This window comes from Carassius gibelio, chromosome A16, assembly GCF_023724105.1.
Source record: "Carassius gibelio isolate Cgi1373 ecotype wild population from Czech Republic chromosome A16, carGib1.2-hapl.c, whole genome shotgun sequence".
Taxonomy (NCBI): Eukaryota; Metazoa; Chordata; class Actinopteri; order Cypriniformes; family Cyprinidae; genus Carassius; species Carassius gibelio.
In genome coordinates, this window is record NC_068386.1 from 28774869 (window position 1) to 28796324 (window position 21456).

Sequence of the window (21456 nt, forward strand, 5' to 3'; positions counted from 1 at the left end):
TATCATTATAATTGAATATTGTCCTTCAGATGTGTTCAGGGCAGGACTCTTATCGAACATATGAAGTTTGGGGAAGATCGGACAAATTATGTCTGAGTTACAACAACTTCTCTTGCTGTGGCGTGACATCAAAATTTGTCATTACGCCATGGACATGCCCTTTAACAAAAACTCAAGATCTCCACAAGTTAACATTGCACAGGCCTTTAGATTAGACTGACTACAAAAAATACATTAATCTAAAAAAAATTCTAGGAGTAGTTTGTCACAGCATACAACATGTCACTTCCTGTTGCCAGCAGGTGGCGCTATGACTATAACTGAATATGGGCATGCAGATCTGTTAAGGGCAGAAGTCTTATCTAACATGTGAAGTGACATTGTAAGTCTGAGTAACAGCAACTTCCTTTTTCATGGCGAAACATCGAATTTTGTCAGGCCGCCATGGACACGCCCTTTAACGAAACCTCAAAATCTTCTCAATTTCACATCGCAAAAGCCTTTAGATTTAACTGACCAAGTTTGGTGTTGATCTGAATATATCTCTAGGAGTAGTTTGTTAAAGTACAACCCCTGAAAATGGCAAAAACAACGCCAATTTTGCAGAGAAAATTCTAAATATCCGACTTCCTGATGGGATTCGGATTTCGTAACATGGGACATTTTTGCAGGTATTGTGTGTACCGATTTTTGTACATGTACTTGAAAAATAGCTCGAGGCGTACTCCATTGAATGTGCATATGCACTCCGTTGAAAGTTTATAGGTGGCGCTATCGAGCCATTTTGCCACACCCAATGGAATATTGGCCTTCAAGATCTGTTCAGGCCAGGACCCTTATCACACATGTGAAGTTTGGGCAAGATCGGACACTTTATGCCTGAGTTATAACATCTTTTATTCCCATGACGAGACATCGAACTTCGTCACGGCGCCATGGTCACGCCTTTTAACAAAAACTCAAGATCTTCACAACTAAACATCACACAGGTCTTTAGATGAGACTGACCACAAAAAAGACATTGATGTCATAAAATTTCTAGAAATAGTCTGTCACAGTGTAAAGTATGTCACTTCCTGTTGCCAATAGGTATGACTAGTATGACTATAACTAAATATGGGCATGTAAATATGTTCAGGCCAGGAGTCTTATTAAACATGTGAAGTTTGGGGCAGATTGGACATTGTATGTCTGAGTTATAGCAACTTCCTTTTTCATGGCGAAACATCGAAATTTGTCAGGCTGCCATGGACACGCCCATTAACGAAAACTCTAAATCTTCGCAATTTAACATCGCAAAGGCCTTTAGATTAGGCATACCAAATTTGTTGTTGATCTGAATAAATCTCTAGGAGGAGTTCGTTAAAATACAACGCATGGAAATGATAAAAATGACACAAAATTTGCTCACAAAATTAAAAATAACCAAATTCCTGTAGGGTTTAGAATTTTGGTCCAAGAGTCTTTTTTGTAGGTATTGGTGTGTTACATGTGTGTACCGATTTTCATACATTTACTTAAAACGTAGCTCGAGGCGCACACCGCTGAACGTGTATAGGTGGCGCTGTCGAGCCATTTTGCCACGCCCACTTCTGAAACCCATATCAGACGTAAATTTTCGCCAATTCGGAGGTGTGTGCAAATTTGTTTAGGCCTTTAAAAAGGCGATTCATTTGGTACCATAATAATAATAATAATAAGAAACGGAGCAGATACAATAGGGTCCTCACACCTTCGGTGCTCGGGCCCTAATAATAATAATAAACAAAGCAGATACAAGAGGGTCCTCGCACCTCGGTGCTCGGGCCCTAATAAACAGAGCAGATACATTAGGGTCATCACACCATCGGTGCTTGGGCCCTAAATATAGCTGCAAGCAGCGATGTTGGGCTCAAGCCATCAGTGCAACGCCACCCCGGTGGCATCCGTGAAACTGTGCCCAGCGGGCATAAGCATTTACAGTAACCCTCTGACAATCAAGTTTTAAGGGATGCGGCAGTTAAAGGGTTAATCCGACCAATATAGACTTTGAAATCACATACACAGAACAATATATATAACTTTAGTAACACTTTATTTTTATATTTATAAAAAATGTATAAGGTGTGCATTGTAGCTGAAACCTATATGAACACATTACAATTGTTTTGTGACTGAAAGTCTTTCTTCTCAAATGCTATTGAGCTTCAAATTTGCATTTGAGCCCATGTGAAAAAGTAGCATAATTTACATATGACTTACAGTTTGTTGTAATAAGTATCAAACATTCAAATTAATTGTGCATTATAGCTGTCACCTAGATGAACAATTACAGTTGTTTTTATGACTGTAAGTCATTCTCTTCAAATGCTACTGACGTTAGAAAAGTGTATAACAATATCACATGTAACTTTAGAGACCGGCCCTAAATTTGAGACTCTCGAATGTCCAATGTCAAGACAACTTTATGCCTGTTTTTTTCTTTTTTCTTTAGTTTTCTTTTCTCTGTGCCGGATTGCTGATGTCCTATACACAGGCATAGATGTCCATCCATCAATTACGAACATTCAGCCGCAAACATGCAAACATTTTTTTTTTTTTTTGAGCAGCTGGGATGGTGTCCCCTCTGGGAGTTGGTGCCCTACGAAGACTGCATACTCTGCATATAGGGAGCGGCAGTACTATCTGGAAGATATATTCCTCAAACCATCGTGCAAGAGGAAGTGATGCTAATCCTTCAAGAATCGCTCAAAAGCTATTCAAGTGTACAGTTTCCTTTTATTGCATCTTGAAATAAATATTTCTGAATTCTGAATCAAACTGGGTTGTGTTCATCCATTTATTTTATAAGACAACTGAGACTTTAATCTATTTTGTAATATATGTGCTTTTAAACCAAGAACAATTTATTTATAGATGTATTACTGCTTAATAATGACTATTATTGAGGGAAAAGGCTTTATAATCATGAACTATTTACTAATACTTAGCTAATGAGTGCAGTTATTATAAAGTGTTACCAATGCATTTACTAATGTTAGCAAATTAGACATTATTTTACAGTGTTACCAAATCCTTAAATAATTTATTAGTGTTTTGTAATGATTTTAATGACCTATAAGCATTTGTGAAATAGTTTTGCTTGCATTGCAGCTTTATCTGTCAGTTGAAGAGTTTTACTGTTACATCCATGAGATTAATAAATGTCATGTCACGTCACAGGTTGTCATAGGTCAGTATCAAATGAGTTTGAAATTATTATTTGCAGCACAAATAAGGATTCTTAGGATGTTTTTAAATCCCTAAAACTGTCAGAAAAGGATAAGGCCTAAGCGATTTCTTAACCTGTAATGAAAGGAAAAAACACCACCATTAGCAACAACAAAAACAAATATAGCTGCAAGCAGCGATGGCGGGCTCAAGCCACCAATGTCATCGCCACCCCGGTGGCATCAGGTAAACTGTGCCCAGCGGGCACATGCATTCACAATATCCCTCTGGCAGTGAGGTTTTAAAGGATATGGCAGTTAAAGGGTTAATCCGAATCATCTAGACTTTAAAATCACATTCACAGAACAATATATATATATATATATATATATATATATATATATTTAGTAACACTTTACAATAAGATTTCATTTATAAACATTGTTAACATGAACAATATTTATATAGCATTCATTCATGTCAGTTAATATTCCAAACTTAAACATTAAAACATTGTTTTATTGTGATTTGTTTCCAAGCACATTGTACCAATTCCAAACCATATCAATCTTAAAGCTGCAGTAGGGAACTTTTGACGATCTAGCGGTTAATAAACAGAACTGCTCGCGTCTTGCGGAAGAACATTGTAGCTGGAGCTACTTCTCTCTGTTTATGTCTATGAAGAATCACAAAGGTACTGGGTTACTCCGCCGCGGTATCCCCGAAGCAATCTAAAATAGTCAGAATATAAACACTTATTATAGGTGTACCCTAGTGATTCAGGACAAGCTAAAAACACGGTTTGGAAAATGGATTCATGGTGTACTCGCTTATTATGTTCATTTTTCTACATTTTGAACACAAACAAAGTTACGGACAACAGCTCTGATTGGTTGTTTTTTACCGGGAGCGCATGACTTTCTGCAAATGGCAATAGGACCACTGGGAGGAGCCAGAGGAGCTTGATTTTTTTCACAGATTATCTGTCTCATATTCTACTGTCAGGACATAATGACAGGTTTAATAAATATGTAAAAAATATTTTTTTTACAAAAGTTCCCTACAGCACCTTTAATAACTACCATTATTTTTTATTTAATAATTTATGAGTGCTATACAATAGTCCAGGAAAGCTGGAAGAGAAAAACTCCTTATATTCATGTGTGCAGAATTATTAGGCATGTTTTCTTTTACAGATGAAATGCGCTAAAAAAGAGTTTTAACTCAAACTGTTTTAACTCAAAGTCGAAAATTATGAAATACCCATGAGAAATATCAAACACAAATGCAATACAGAAATGGATAAGTTAAGACTTGACCATTGTACAAAAATGCTGACTGGGTCATGAGGTCAGAAAAGAAGAAGAAAAAATAACAGGTCAAGAAGAACTGACAAAAATAATTGCAAAATAATTAGGAATTAATGTGAAGATTAATTTTTAGTCAATTCTGCAAGACAGACTTTCAGGAAAGGAGGTGGAATAAAAATGAGCTCCTAAATCTTAATCCCGGATTCAGGAAAATATATTCCTCAAACCATCGGACAAGAGGAGGTGGTGCTGGTCCTTCACGAGTCACTATAATCTGTTCATAAAGCCTATATATAAAGTCTTAATATATAGTATTTCACAATACTTCATGGTATTCTAATCAAATAATTTTTTGGAATCTTAGATCTCTCAGAACCTGACACATTGTAATTCTGAGACTCCAGGAAAGTGGCAGTTCTGTAAAATGTTGGCGCTGGAGACTAAATGCTCCCTGATAGTTTCACACCTAATTCACTTAACACACACACACACACACACACATTACCCACAGTGACAGAGGGACAGAGTGATATCAGATGTATGATAGTTTTTTAATTTTCTATCATCCATATAGTGTTGTATAGTCATGAAACTATGCATATTTCACATATTTCCTATGTGTACATTTTTTTGAAGTGTTAAGAAGCTGCACTTAAAAAAAAAAAAATATATAAATTTACTGGTTACTTTTTTACTGTCCACTGAGTTTATCATAAATCCACAATAACATTTCTGAATTCTGTATCAATCTGTGATGTTGTTTGTTTATTTTTATTTTTTTTATTTTTCATAGGAAGATAACTGACCCTTTACCTTCCTTTTTAATAAATGTGCTTATAAATCAAGAACAAGCTATTTATAGCTGTATTTATGAGCTGCTTACTAATGAATATTTCAGTTGGGACAAGACTTTATAAAGCATGAACTGACTATTTACTAATGAGTGCAGTTATTATAAAGTGTTACCAATGCTTTTACTGATGTTAACAAATTAGACATTATTTTACAGTGTTATAAAATCCTTTAATGACGTATAAGCATTTGTGAAAGTTCTGCTTGCATTACAGCTTAGTCTTCATCTGTGAGCTGAACAGTTTTACTGTTACATCCATGAGATTTTAAAAATTTAGATACATGTCATGTCACAGGATGGAATAGGTCAGTATCGAATGAGTTTGAAATTATTATTTGCAGCACAAATAAGTATTTTAAATTAATTTTGTTTTTAATTCCTGAAACTGTCAGAAAATGATAAGGCCTAAGAGATTTCTTAAGCTGTAATGAAAACAGCACAGTTAGCAACAACAACAAAAAATAACAATTTAAAATACTTTTTTTCTGGTGATTAAAGAGAGGTTTAAGTCTCTCTCTCTCTCTTTCTCTCTCTCTGTCTGTCTGCCACTCAGCTCATGCCCATCCCCCACTCTCTCTCTCACACACACACACACACACACACTCAGTCAGCACACATACATTCCTCAAACAGAGGGACAGAGTGAGTTGAGATGTCTGACAGTTTTTTAATTTTCTTTTAATCATATAGTGTTGTAAAGTCATGAAACTATGCATATGTCCTCAGAATGATTTGATGTCTGTATGAAAAAATGTTTTTACGTTTTTGGAAGCTGCAATTTAAAAATACAAGACAATTAATGATTCCCTTTTTACTGTCATTTGAAAAATTCACCACGACAAAACCGTTCAAGCTAACCAAAATCCGTTCGCAATTTAAGTTCTTCAATGTTTTTTCTTCATGTAGACAAAGTTTGGTGTGTATAGTGTACTTCCCCTGTGAGGAGTATGCATTAATTCACAACTGTAAAATCTCAAAAATACACATTCAAATCAAAATAGCTGACTTACTGTTGATCGTAGCTTATGACTGTGAATTAGAAAGTTGTCCGTCTTGATTAGAACAATTTATGTACCACGTTTGGTGTCTGTAGCTAAAACTAACCCCCCCACTTTTGACAAAAGGTGGCGCTATAGAGTGCCTCCTTCACGTCCTTTTAAAAGCTTATGCCATTGTCTAGATATCATTAATACTGATATGTGTTCTGAGTTTAATGTAAATCTGAGCTTGTTGTCTGCCTCAAAATCACCATAACAGAATATTCAAGTTTGACACGTTGCCATGGCAACACTATATTAGATATCAGTATACCCACAACAGATTTACATCGGCTGTATTTTGTCATTATTCTGATGAAGTTTGAAGCAAATCGAGTAAAAATAAGACGCTGAATTAAAAGAATTTTGAAAATGACACACTTCCTGCTGCCAGTTGGTGGCGCTGTAACTTTGACACCTTATAGTTACATATATGCGAGCAACATATTAAAATGAACAAACCGATGAAGTTTGATGAAACTCAGGAAATGTATGTGGATGTTATTAGGCACTTCCTGTTTCAAATTTTGTGCCCTAATTTCAACGCCTCACCACGGGCGAAACGTTCGAGATATCAAAAATCCTCGCAATTTTTCATCCTCAATGTCTTGAGATCATGTTCACCAAGTTTTGTGGCGAACGGGTGGAAAACCTCAGAGGAGTATTTCAAATTCCAGAGCATACTTTTTTTAAACAGCCCTGAATAGCTGACTTCCTGTTGGGCGGAGCCTATGACATAGAGTGGGAAAGTTGTTCAGCTCAATGAGATCTATAAATGTACTGAGTTTCATATAAATACATGCAAGTATGTGTGAGCTATGGTTCAGGATTTTCTGACTGTGTTCCAGGGGGCGCTGTAGAGCCTCTGTGCCACGCCCGGGTTCCAGTCTCTGCGGCGACCTGATGGCCGCAGGTTCCAATGTGTATGCCAATTTTCAAGAGTTTTTGAGTATGTTAAGGCCCCCAAAAAACCCCCGGAAGGTAAAAAAAAAAAAAAAATAAGAAGAATAATCCTTAGGGGAAAAATAGGGCCCTGTTCCCATTGGCTCGGGCCCTAATTAAAGCTGCAAGCAGCGATGAACGGGTCCTCGCACACGGGCTCACCGGCAGCGAGTGGCTTCAGTAAATAGGTGAACGTGAGAAACATGCATTTAAACTCATAAATATAAGTGGAATATATCAAAGTTTACTCCATATTTGTGCCAATCTTTGTGTTGCCAGCAGGTGGTGCTATCATTATAATTGAATATTGTCCTTCAGATGTGTTCAGGGCAGGACTCTTATCGAACATATGAAGTTTGGGGAAGATCGGACAAATTATGTCTGAGTTACAACAACTTCTCTTGCTGTGGCGTGACATCAAAATTTGTCATTACGCCATGGACATGCCCTTTAACAAAAACTCAAGATCTCCACAAGTTAACATTGCACAGGCCTTTAGATTAGACTGACTACAAAAAATACATTAATCTAAAAAAAATTCTAGGAGTAGTTTGTCACAGCATACAACATGTCACTTCCTGTTGCCAGCAGGTGGCGCTATGACTATAACTGAATATGGGCATGTAGATCTGTTAAGGGCAGAAGTCTTATCTAACATGTGAAGTGACATTGTAAGTCTGAGTAACAGCAACTTCCTTTTTCATGGCAAAACATCGAATTTTGTCAGGCCGCCATGGACACGCCCTTTAACGAAACCTCAAAATCTTCTCAATTTCACATCGCAAAAGCCTTTAGATTTAACTGACCAAGTTTGGTGTTGATCTGAATATATCTCTAGGAGTAGTTTGTTAAAGTACAACCCCTGAAAATGGCAAAAACAACGCCAATTTTGCAGAGAAAATTCTAAATATCCGACTTCCTGATGGGATTCGGATTTCGTAACATGGGACATTTTTGCAGGTATTGTGTGTACCGATTTTTGTACATGTACTTGAAAAATAGCTCGAGGCGTACTCCATTGAATGTGCATATGCACTCCGTTGAAAGTTTATAGGTGGCGCTATCGAGCCATTTTGCCACACCCAATGAAATATTGGCCTTCAAGATCTGTTCAGGCCAGGACTCTTATCACACATGTGAAGTTTGGGCAAGATCGGACACTTTATGCCTGAGTTATAACATCTTTTATTCCCATGACGAGACATCGAACTTCGTCACGGCGCCATGGTCACGCCTTTTAACAAAAACTCAAGATCTTCACAACTAAACATCACACAGGTCTTTAGATGAGACTGACCACAAAAAAGACATTGATGTCATAAAATTTCTAGAAATAGTCTGTCACAGTGTAAAGTATGTCACTTCCTGTTGCCAATAGGTGCGCTATGACTATAACTGAATATGGGCATGTAAATATGTTCAGGCCAGGAGTCTTATTAAACATGTGAAGTTTGGGGCAGATTGGACATTGTATGTCTGAGTTATAGCAACTTCCTTTTTCATGGCGAAACATCGAAATTTGTCAGGCTGCCATGGACACGCCCATTAACGAAAACTCTAAATCTTCGCAATTTAACATCGCAAAGGCCTTTAGATTAGGCATACCAAATTTGTTGTTGATCTGAATAAATCTCTAGGAGGAGTTCGTTAAAATACAACGCATGGAAATGATAAAAATGACACAAAATTTGCTCACAAAATTAAAAATAACCAAATTCCTGTAGGGTTTAGAATTTTGGTCCAAGAGTCTTTTTTGTAGGTATTGGTGTGTTACATGTGTGTACCGATTTTCATACATTTACTTAAAACGTAGCTCGAGGCGCACACCGCTGAACGTGTATAGGTGGCGCTGTCGAGCCATTTTGCCACGCCCACTTCTGAAACCCATATCAGACGTAAATTTTCGCCAATTCGGAGGTGTGTGAAAATTTGTTTAGGCCTTTAAAAAGGCGATTCATTTGGTACCATAATAATAATAATAAGAAGAAACGGAGCAGATACAATAGGGTCCTCACACCTTCGGTGCTCGGGCCCTAATAATAATAATAAACAAAGCAGATACAAGAGGGTCCTCGCACCTCGGTGCTCGGGCCCTAATAAACAGAGCAGATACATTAGGGTCCTCACACCATCGGTGCTTGGGCCCTAAATATAGCTGCAAGCAGCGATGTTGGGCTCAAGCCATCAGTGCAACGCCACCCCGGTGGCATCCGTGAAACTGTGCCCAGCGGGCATAAGCATTTACAGTAACCCTCTGACAATCAAGTTTTAAGGGATGCGGCAGTTAAAGGGTTAATCCGACCAATATAGACTTTGAAATCACATACACAGAACAATATATATAACTTTAGTAACACTTTATTTTTATATTTATAAAAAATGTATAAGGTGTGCATTGTAGATGAAACCTATATGAACACATTACAATTGTTTTGTGACTGAAAGTCTTTCTTCTCAAATGCTATTGAGCTTCAAATTTGCATTTGAGCCCATGTGAAAAAGTAGCATAATTTACATATGACTTACAGTTTGTTGTAATAAGTATCAAACATTCAAATTAATTGTGCATTATAGCTGTCACCTAGATGAACAATTACAGTTGTTTTTATGACTGTAAGTCATTCTCTTCAAATGCTACTGACGTTAGAAAAGTGTATAACAATATCACATGTAACTTTAGAGACCGGCCCTAAATTTGAGACTCTCGAATGTCCAATGTCAAGACAACTTTATGCCTGTTTTTTTTTTTTCTTTAGTTTTCTTTTCTCTGTGCCGGATTGCTGATGTCCTATACACAGGCATAGATGTCCATCCATCAATTACGAACATTCAGCCGCAAACATGCAAACATTTTTTTATTTTTTTTGAGCAGCTGGGATGGTGTCCCCTCTGGGAGTTGGTGCCCTACGAAGACTGCATATTCTGCATATAGGGAGCGGCAGTACTATCTGGAAGATATATTCCTCAAACCATCGTGCAAGAGGAGGTGATGCTAATCCTTCAAGAATCGCTCAAAAGCTATTCAAGTGTACAGTTTCCTTTTATTGCATCTTGAAATAAATATTTCTGAATTCTGAATCAAACTGGGTTGTGTTCATTCATTTATTTTATAAGACAACTGAGACTTTAATCTATTTTGTAATATATGTGCTTTTAAACCAAGAACCATTTATTTATAGATGTATTACTGCTTAATAATGACTATTATTGAGGGAAAAGGCTTTATAATCATGAACTATTTACTAATGCTTAGCTAGTGAGTGCAGTTATTATAAAGTGTTACCAATGCATTTACTAATGTTAGCAAATTAGACATTATTTTACAGTGTTACCAAATCCTTAAATAATTTATTAGTGTTTTGTAATGATTTTAATGACCTATAAGCATTTGTGAAATAGTTTTGCTTGCATTGCAGCTTTATCTGTCAGTTGAAGAGTTTTACTGTTACATCCATGAGATTAATAAATGTCATGTCACGTCACAGGTTGTCATAGGTCAGTATCAAATGAGTTTGAAATTATTATTTGCAGCACAAATAAGGATTCTTAGGATGTTTTTAAATCCCTAAAACTGTCAGAAAAGGATAAGGCCTAAGAGATTTCTTAACCTGTAATGAAAGGAAAAAACACCACCATTAGCAACAACAAAAACAAATATAGCTGCAAGCAGCGATGGCGGGCTCAAGCCACCAATGTCATCGCCACCCCGGTGGCATCAGGTAAACTGTGCCCAGCGGGCACATGCATTCACAATATCCCTCTGGCAGTGAGGTTTTAAAGGATATGGCAGTTAAAGGGTTAATCCGAATCATCTAGACTTTAAAATCACATTCACAGAACAATATATATATATGTATATATATATATATATATATATATATATATATATATATATATATTTAGTAACACTTTACAATAAGATTTCATTTATAAACATTGTTAACATGAACAATATTTATATAGCATTCATTCATGTCAGTTAATATTCCAAACTTAAACATTAAAACATTGTTTTATTGTGATTTGTTTCCAAGCACATTGTACCAATTCCAAACCATATCAATCTTAAAGCTGCAGTAGGGAACTTTTGACGATCTAGCGGTTAATAAACAGAACTGCTCGCGTCTTGCGGAAGAACATTGTAGCTGGAGCTACTTCTCTCTGTTTATGTCTATGAAGAATCACAAAGGTACTGGGTTACTCCGCCGCGGTATCCCCGAAGCAATCTAAAATAGTCAGAATATAAACACTTATTATAGGTGTACCCTAGTGATTCAGGACAAGCTAAAAACACGGTTTGGAAAATGGATTCATGGTGTACTCGCTTATTATGTTCATTTTTCTACATTTTGAACACAAACAAAGTTACGGACAACAGCTCTGATTGGTTGTTTTTTACCGGGAGCGCATGGCTTTCAGCAAATTGCAATAGGACCACTGGGAGGAGCCAGAGGAGCTTGATTTTTTTCACAGATTATCTGTCTCATATTCTACTGTCAGGACATAATGACAGGTTTAATAAATATGTAAAAAATATTTTTTTTATAAAAGTTCCCTACAGCACCTTTAATAACTACCATTATTTTTAATTTAATAATTTATGAGTGCTATACAATAGTCCAGGAAAGCTGGAAGAGAAAAACTCCTTATATTCATGTGTGCAGAATTATTAGGCATGTTTTCTTTTACAGATGAAATGCGCTAAAAAAGAGTTTTAACTCAAACTGTTTTAACTCAAAGTCGAAAATTATGAAATACCCATGAGAAATATCAAACACAAATGCAATACAGAAATGGATAAGTTAAGACTTGACCATTGTACAAAAATGCTGACTGGGTCATGAGGTCAGAAAAGAAGAAGAAAAAATAACAGGTCAAGAAGAACTGACAAAAATAATTGCAAAATAATTAGGAATTAATGTGAAGATTAATTTTTAGTCAATTCTGCAAGACAGACTTTCAGGAAAGGAGGTGGAATAAAAATGAGCTCCTAAATCTTAATCCCGGATTCAGGAAAATATATTCCTCAAACCATCGGACAAGAGGAGGTGGTGCTGGTCCTTCACGAGTCACTATAATCTGTTCATAAAGCCTATATATAAAGTCTTAATATATAGTATTTCACAATACTTCATGGTATTCTAATCAAATAATTTTTTGGAATCTTAGATCTCTCAGAACCTGACACATTGTAATTCTGAGACTCCAGGAAAGTGGCAGTTCTGTAAAATGTTGGCGCTGGAGACTAAATGCTCCCTGATAGTTTCACACCTAATTCACTTAACACACACACACACACACACACATTACCCACAGTGACAGAGGGACAGAGTGATATCAGATGTATGATAGTTTTTTAATTTTCTATCATCCATATAGTGTTGTATAGTCATGAAACTATGCATATTTCACATATTTCCTATGTGTACATTTTTTTGAAGTGTTAAGAAGCTGCACTTAAAAAAAAAAAAAAAAAAAAAAAAATTACTGGTTACTTTTTTACTGTTATTTCAAAAAATCACCACGACAAAACCATTCAAGCTATTCAAAATTCATTCACACCTGTTCTGTAAGATACATTCTTTAAACAGTGGTAAAAGAGGATGTGGTGCTGATCCTTCAAGAGTCACTCAAAACGTATCTGTCCATAAAGCCTATAAAGAATTATTCTTAATATACAGTTCACAATACTTCAGTGAGGGTCATTTTATCAGTAAAATACATAAAATACATATTATTTTTCTTTGAAAGACTTCTATAAATGATTTAAATCATACTTGTTTCTACAATAATTATTTAAAAGTAATCCTATAGCTCCATCTGGTGGCCATTATTGGTACTAAGAATTGCAAGCTTGATTTATATGTTATGATAGTTTTAATTTTATGCTGGCTCTTGAAAATGATAAAGCTATGAAACTTACTGTGCTTCCTTCAAATGATGACTTCTACGTATATAAAAAATTATGAAGAGTTGGAATTAAAAATTTTAAAGATATAGTAAAATAACTATTGTATTTTTTTATGTTACTTTAATAAATCGCTATGGCCACACCATTTTAAGGTATCCTAAACCCATTCGAAATTGAACATCTTCAGTATATGGCTTCATGTTAAAACAGTAAAACAGGTGTGAACTACTTGTGTCTTCTTGGAGGAGTATGAATTCATTTACAGGCTGAGTTTATCATAAATCCACAATAACATTTCTGAATTCTGTATCAATCTGTGTTGTTGTTTGTTTATTTTTATTTTTTTTATTTTTCATAGGAAGATAACTGACCCTTTACTCTCCTTTTTAATAAATGTGCTTATAAATCAAGAACAAGCTATTTATAGCTGTATTTATGAGCTGCTTACTAATGAATATTTCAGTTGGGACAAGACTTTATAAAGCATGAACTGACTATTTACTAATGAGTGCAGTTATTATAAAGTGTTACCAATGCTTTTACTGATGTTAACAAATTAGACATTATTTTACAGTGTTATAAAATCCTTTAATGACGTATAAGCATTTGTGAAAGTTCTGCTTGCATTACAGCTTAGTCTTCATCTGTGAGCTGAACAGTTTTACTGTTACATCCATGAGATTTAAAAAATTTAGATACATGTCATGTTACAGGATGGAATAGGTCAGTATCGAATGAGTTTGAAATTATTATTTGCAGCACAAATAAGTATTTTAAATTAATTTTGTTTTTAATTCCTGAAACTGTCAGAAAATGATAAGGCCTAAGAGATTTCTTAAGCTGTAATGAAAACAGCACAGTTAGCAACAACAACAAAAAATAACAATTTAAAATACTTTTTTTCTGTTGATTAAAGAGAGGTTTAAGTCTCTCTCTTTCTCTCTCTCTGTCTGTCTGCCACTCAGCTCATGCCCATCCCCCACTCTCTCTCTCACACACACACACACACACACACACACTCAGTCAGCACACATACATTCATCAAACAGAGGGACAGAGTGAGTTGAGATGTCTGACAGTTTTTTAATTTTCTTTTAATCATATAGTGTTGTAAAGTCATGAAACTATGCATATGTCCTCAGAATGATTTGATGTCTGTATGAAAAAATGTTTTTAAGTTTTTGGAAGCTGCAATTTAAAAATACAAGACAATTAATGATTCCCTTTTTACTGTCATTTGAAAAATTCACCACGACAAAACCGTTCAAGCTAACCAAAATCCGTTCGCAATTTAAGTTCTTCAATGTTTTTTCTTCATGTAGACAAAGTTTGGTGTGTATAGTGTACTTCCCCTGTGAGGAGTATGCATTAATTCACAACTGTAAAATCTCAAAAATACACATTCAAATCAAAATAGCTGACTTACTGTTGATCGTAGCTTATGACTGTGAATTAGAAAGTTGTCCGTCTTGATTAGAACAATTTATGTACCACGTTTGGTGTCTGTAGCTAAAACTAACCCCCCCACTTTTGACAAAAGGTGGCGCTATAGAGTGCCTCCTTCACGCCCTTTTAAAAGCTTTTGCCATTGTCTAGCTATCAATAATACCGATATGTGTTTTGACTTTCATGTAAATCTGAGCTTGTTATCTGCCTCAAACTCACCATAACAGAATATTCAAATTTGACACGTTGCCATGGCAACACTATGTTAGATATCAATATCCCCACATCAGATTTTCATCGGCCGTGTTTTGTCATTATTCTGATGAAGTTTGAAGCAAATAGAGTAAAGATAAGATGCTGAATTTAAAGCATTTGGAAAATGACACACTTCCTGCTGCCAGTTGGTGACGCTATAATGTTGACTCTTAATAGTCACATTTATACGATCTGTATCATACAACGAACAAACCAATGAAGTTTGATGAAACTCAGGAAATGTATGTGGATGTTATTAGGCATTTCCTGTTTCAAATTTTTTGCCCTAATTTCAACGCCTCGCCACAGGCAAACCGTTCGAGATATCAAAAATCCCCTCGCAATTTTTCATCCCCAATGTATTGAGATCATGTTCACCGAGTTTGGTGGCAATCAAGTAAAAAACCTATGACAAGTATATCAAATTCCAGAGCATGCTTTTTATGAACAGCCCTGGATAGCTGACTTCCTGTTGGGCGGAGCCTATGACATAGAGCGCGAAAGTTGTTTAGCTCAAAGAGATCTATAAGTGTACTGAGTTTCATATAAATATATGCAAGTTTGTGTGAGATATGGTTCAAGATTTCTGACGGTGTTCCAGGGGGCGCTGTAGAGCCCCTGTGCCACGCCCGTGTCCCAGTCTATGTGGCATCCTGATGGCCGCAAATTCCAATGTGTGTGCCAATTTTCAAGAGTTTTTGAGCATGTTAAGGCCCCCAAAAACCCCTGGAAGTTTTAATAAAAAATTAAAATAATAATAATATAGCTGCAAGCAGCGATGTCGGGCTCAAGCCGTCAGTGCAACGCCACCCCGGTGGCATCGGGAAAACTGTGCCCAGCGGGCATAAGAATTTACAGTAACCCTCTGACAATCAAGTTTAAAGGGATGCGGCAGTTAAAGGGTTAATCCGACCAATCTAGATTTTGAAATCACATACACAGAACAATATATATAACTTTATTTTTATATTTATTTATAGATGTATTACTGCTTAATAATGACTATTATTAAGGGAAAAGGCTTTATAATCATGAACTATTTACTAATGCTTAGCTAATGAGTGCAGTTATTATAAAGTGTTACCAATGCATTTACTAATGTTAACAAATTAGACATTATTTTACAGTGTTACCAAATCCTTAAATAATTTATTAGTGTTTTGTAATGATTTTAATGACCTATAAGCATTTGTGAAATAGTTTTGCTTGCATTGCAGCTTTATCTGTCAGTTGAAGAGTTTTACTGTTACATCCATGAGATTAATAAATGTCATGTCACGTCACAGGTTGTCATAGGTCAGTATCAAATGAGTTTGAAATTATTATTTGCAGCACAAATAAGGATTCTTAGGATGTTTTTAAATCCCTAAAACTGTCAGAAAAGGATAAGGCCTAAGAGATTTCTTAACCTGTAATGAAAGGAAAAAAACACCACCATTAGCAACAACAAAAACAATAACAATTTAAAATACAGATTTTTTTCTCCTGATTATTAAAGGGATGATTAGGTCTCTCTCTCTCTCTCTCTCTCTCTCTCTCTCTGCCAGACAGCCCCTCCCTACAGTCCACACACACTATCAGTCACCAAAAATTCACAGTCACCAACCCCCTCACACTCCCCCTCCCTTTCCTCACACAGACAGAGTGGCCAGAGTGAGATCATGTCAGTTGAGAAGTCTGACAGTTTTCACATTTTCTTTTATCCATACAGTGTTGTAAAGTCGTGAAACTATGCATATTTCCTCAGAATGATTTGATCTCTGTATGAAAAAATGCTTTGAAGTGTTTGGAAGCTGCAATTTAAACATACAAGACAATTAATGTTTCCATTTTTACTGTCATTTCAAAAAATCACCACGACAAAACCGTTCAAGCTAACCAAAATCCGTTCGCAATTTAAGTTCCTCAATGTTTTTTCTTCATGTAGACAAAGTTTGGTGTGTATAGTGTACTTCCCCTGTGAGGAGTATGCATTAATTCACAACTGTAAAATCTCAAAAATACACATTCAAATCAAAATAGCCGACTTCCTGTTGATCGTAGCTTATGACTGTGAATTAGAAAGTTGTCCGTCTTGATTAGAACAATTTATGTACCAAGTTTGGTGTCTATAGCTAAAACTAACCCCCCCACTTTTGACAAAAGGTGGCGCTATAGAGTGCCTCCTTCATGCCCTTTTAAAAGCTTTTGCCATGGTCTAGCTATCAATAATACCAATATGTGTTTTGACTTTCATGTAAATTTGAGCTTGTTATCTGCCTCAAACTCACCATAACAGAATATTCAAGTTTGACACGTTGTCATGGCAACACTATATTAGCTATCAATATCCCCACAACAGATTTTCATCGGCCATGTTTTGTCATTATTCTGGTGGAGTTTGAAGCAAATAGAGTAAAAATAAGATGCTGAATTCAAAGCATTTGGAAAATGACACACTTCCTGCTGCCAGTTGGTGGCGCTATAATGTTGACTCTTAATAGTCACATATATACGATCGCTATCATACAACGAACAAACCAATGAAGTTTGATCAAATTCAGGAAATGTATGTGGATGTTATTAGACATTTCCTGTTTCTCATTTCTAGCCATAATTTCCACGCCTCGCCATGGGCAAACTGTTCGAGATATCAAAAATCCCCTCGCAATTTTTCATCCCCAATGTCTTGAGATCATGTTCACAGAGTTTCGTGGCGAACGGGTTGAAAACCTCAGAGGAGTATTTCAAATTCCAGAGCATGCTTTTTTTAAACAGCCCTGAATAGCTGACTTCCAGTTGGGCGGAGGCTATGACATAAAGTGTGAAAGTTGTTCGGCTCAAAGAGATCTATAAGTGTACCGAGTTTCATATAAATACATGCAAGTGTTTGTGAGCTGTGGTTCAAGGTTTCTGACTGTGTTCCAGGGGGCGCTGTAGAGCCCCTGTGCCACGCCCAGGTCCCAGCCTCTGCAGCGTCCTGATGGCCGCAGATTCCAATGTGTGTGCCAATTTTCAAGAGTTTTTGAGCATGTTAAGGCCCCCAAAAAACCCCCGGAAGGTTTAATAAAAAAAAATAATAATAATAATAATAAGAATAATCCTTAGAAGAACAATAGGGCTCTTCACCCCTTTGGGCTTGAGCCCTAATAATAATAAGAATAATCCTTAGAAGAACAATAGGGCTCTTCGCCCCTTCGGGCTTGAGCCCTAAATATAGCTGCAAGCAGCGATGGCGGGCTCAAGCCACCAATGCCATCGCCACCCCGGTGGCATCAGGTAAACTGTAAACTTTAGTAACACTTTACAATAAGATTTCATTTATAAACATGATGTTAACATGAACAATATTTACATAGCATTCATTCATGTCAGTTAATATTCTAAACTTAAACATTAAAACATTGTTTTATTGTGATTTTTTTCCAAGCACATTTTACCTATTCCAAACCATATCAATCTTAATAACTACCATTATTTTTTATTTAATCATTTATGAGTGCTATACAATATTCCAGGAAAGCTGGAAGAGAAAAACTCCTTATATTCATTTGTGCAGAAATATTAGGCATGTTTTCTTTTACAGATGAAATGCGCTAAAAAAAGAGTTTTAACTCAAACTGTTAAGTCGAAAATTATGAAATACCCATGAGAAATATCAAACACAAATGCAATACAGAAATGGATAAGTTGAGACTTGACCATTGTACAAAAAATGCTGACTGGGTCATGAGGTCAGAAAAGAAGAAGAAAAAAACAGGTTAAGAAGAACTGACAAAAAGAATTGCTAAATAATAAGGAATTAATGTGAAGATTAATTTTTAGTCAATTCTGCAAGACAGACTTTCAGGAAAGGAGGTGGAATAAAAATGAGCTCCTAAATCTTAATCCCGGATTCTGGAAGATATATTCCTCAAACCATCAGACAAGAGGAGGTGGTGCTGGTCCTTCACGAGTCACTCTAATCTGTTCATAAAGCCTATATATAAAGTCTTAATATATAGTATTTCACAATACTTCATGGTATTCTAATTAAATAATTTTTTGGAATCTTAGATCTCTCAGAACCTGACACATTGTAATTCTGAGACTCCAGGAAAGTGGCAGTTCTGTAAAATGTTGGCGATGGAGACTAAATGCTCCCTGATAGTTTCACACCTAATTCACTTAACACACACACAAACACACACACACACACACACATTACCCACAGTGACAGAGGGACAGAGTGACATCAGATGTATGATAGTTTTTTAATTTTCTATCATCCATATAGTGTTGTATAGTCATGAAACTATGCATATTTCCTCAGAATGACTTGTCTTCTATGTGTACATTTTTTTGAAGTGTTTAGAAGCTGCACTTTAAAAAAATAAAAGACATTTACTGGTTAATTTTTACTGTAATTTCAAAAAATCACCACGACAAAACCATTCAACCTATCCAAAATTCATCCGCACCTGTTCTGTAAGCTACATTCTTTAAACAGTGGTAAAAGAGGATGTGGTGCTGAACCTTCAAGAGTCACTCAAAACGTATCTGTCCATAAAGCCTATAAAGAATTATTCTTAATATACAGTTCACAATAACAGCTTGTTATTCTAATTAAGTGAGGGTCATTTTATCAGTAAAATAAATAAAATTCATATTATTTTTCTTTGAAAGATTTCTATAAATGATTTGAATCATACTTGTTTCTACAATAATTATTTAAAAGTAATCATATCGCTCCATCTGGTGGCCATTATTGGTACTAAGAATTGCAAGCTTGATTTATAAGTTATGATAGTTTTAATTTTATGCTGGCTCTTGAAAATAATAAAGCTATGGAACTTACTGTGCTTCCTTCAAATGATGACTTCTACCTATATAAAAAATTATGAAGAGTTGGAATTAAAAATTTTAAAGATATAGTAAAATAACTATTGTATTTTTTTGATGTTATTTTAATAAATCGCTATGGCAAAACCATTTAAGGTATCCTAAACCCATTCCCAATTTAACATCTTCAGTATATTGGCTTCATGTTAAAAAAGTTTTGTGTGAACTACTTGTGTCTTCTTGGAGGAGTATGAATTCATTTACAGGCTGATTTTATCATAAATCCACAATAAAATTTCTGAGTTCTGTATCAATCTGTGTTGTTGTCTGTTTATTTTTATTTTTTTATTTTTCATAGGAAGAAAACTGACCCTTTACTCTCCTTCTTAATAAATGTGCTTATAAACCAAGAACAAGCTATTTATAGCTGTATTTATAAACTGCTTACTACTGACTATAAATAATGGGACAAGGCTTTATAAAGCATGAACTGACTATTTACTAATGAGTGCAGTTATTATAAAGTGTTATCAATGCATTTGCTAATGTTAACAAATTAAACATTATTTTACAGTGTTATCAAATCCCTTAAATGATTTGTAAGTGTTTTGTAATTATTTTATTGACCTACAAGCATTTGTGAAAGTTCTGCTTGCATTACAGCTTAGTCTTGATCTGTGAGCTGAACAGATTTACTGTTACATCCATGAGATTATGTAAATTCAAATAAATATCATGTCACAGGATGTCAGAGGTCAGTATCAAATTAGTTTGAAATTATTATTTGCAGCACAAATAAGGTCAGAAAACTGTCAGAAAAGGATAAGGCCTAATATTTCTATGTGAGTGGCTAAATTTATTTGTTTTTATAATTATAATGCATAAACTATGAAATTATACAAGATGTATAAAAAAGTACAACAGCTATTGTTTTCCAATGTTTTTTATTTATTTATTTATTTTTATTTTTTTGGATTGACATTTCAAAAAATTAGCCTACTGCATTCATTCTAAACAGCTTGAATAAAACCTGTTAATATTTATTATAGACCACTGTAACTGTGTATAATCTAACAAACAAGTTTATTATGAAAATAAAAGTGTGTTCACCAGATCAACTGGACGATAAAGAAATTGCTAACAATAATATAATAGAGCATGTTTTAGGTTTTTAGGCGTTTAGATGCAGAAATGGACAAATCAAATGCAAAATATAATGTAATTGATTTAATTAAATATAGATTAAGTCTTGTTAGAGCAAAATAATAAATAAATACGTACACACATTAAAAAAGCAGCCAAGATGAATGAGATTAATTTTTTATATAGATTAAAATTGAAGACAGAAGCAGCTGGTATATGCGGTCACTTAATATTAAAATCCAGTAGATCCACTTCAGATTTATTTCTCAACAGTTTATGTTCACGTGGTTGTTTTCGTTTATATTAGCCAGGCTATTATGTATTTTGAAATAATCTTGTCCGTGATGTGTTCGTTCGTACGACGAAAGGCAGAAACCTGCAGCTCGAGACAGGGGCGATTCTAGGATTTTTTCAACTGGGTGGAACAAGAGGGGCCAGGATTAATACAGAGGGGCCAATCTTGTGTTGTTTGAACTGTATATCCAAATCATTTCAAGAGTTCAGTTATCTTTAAAATCAGTAATAAACAGTGATACCCTATTATATTTTAATAGCAGTTATTCACTGCTC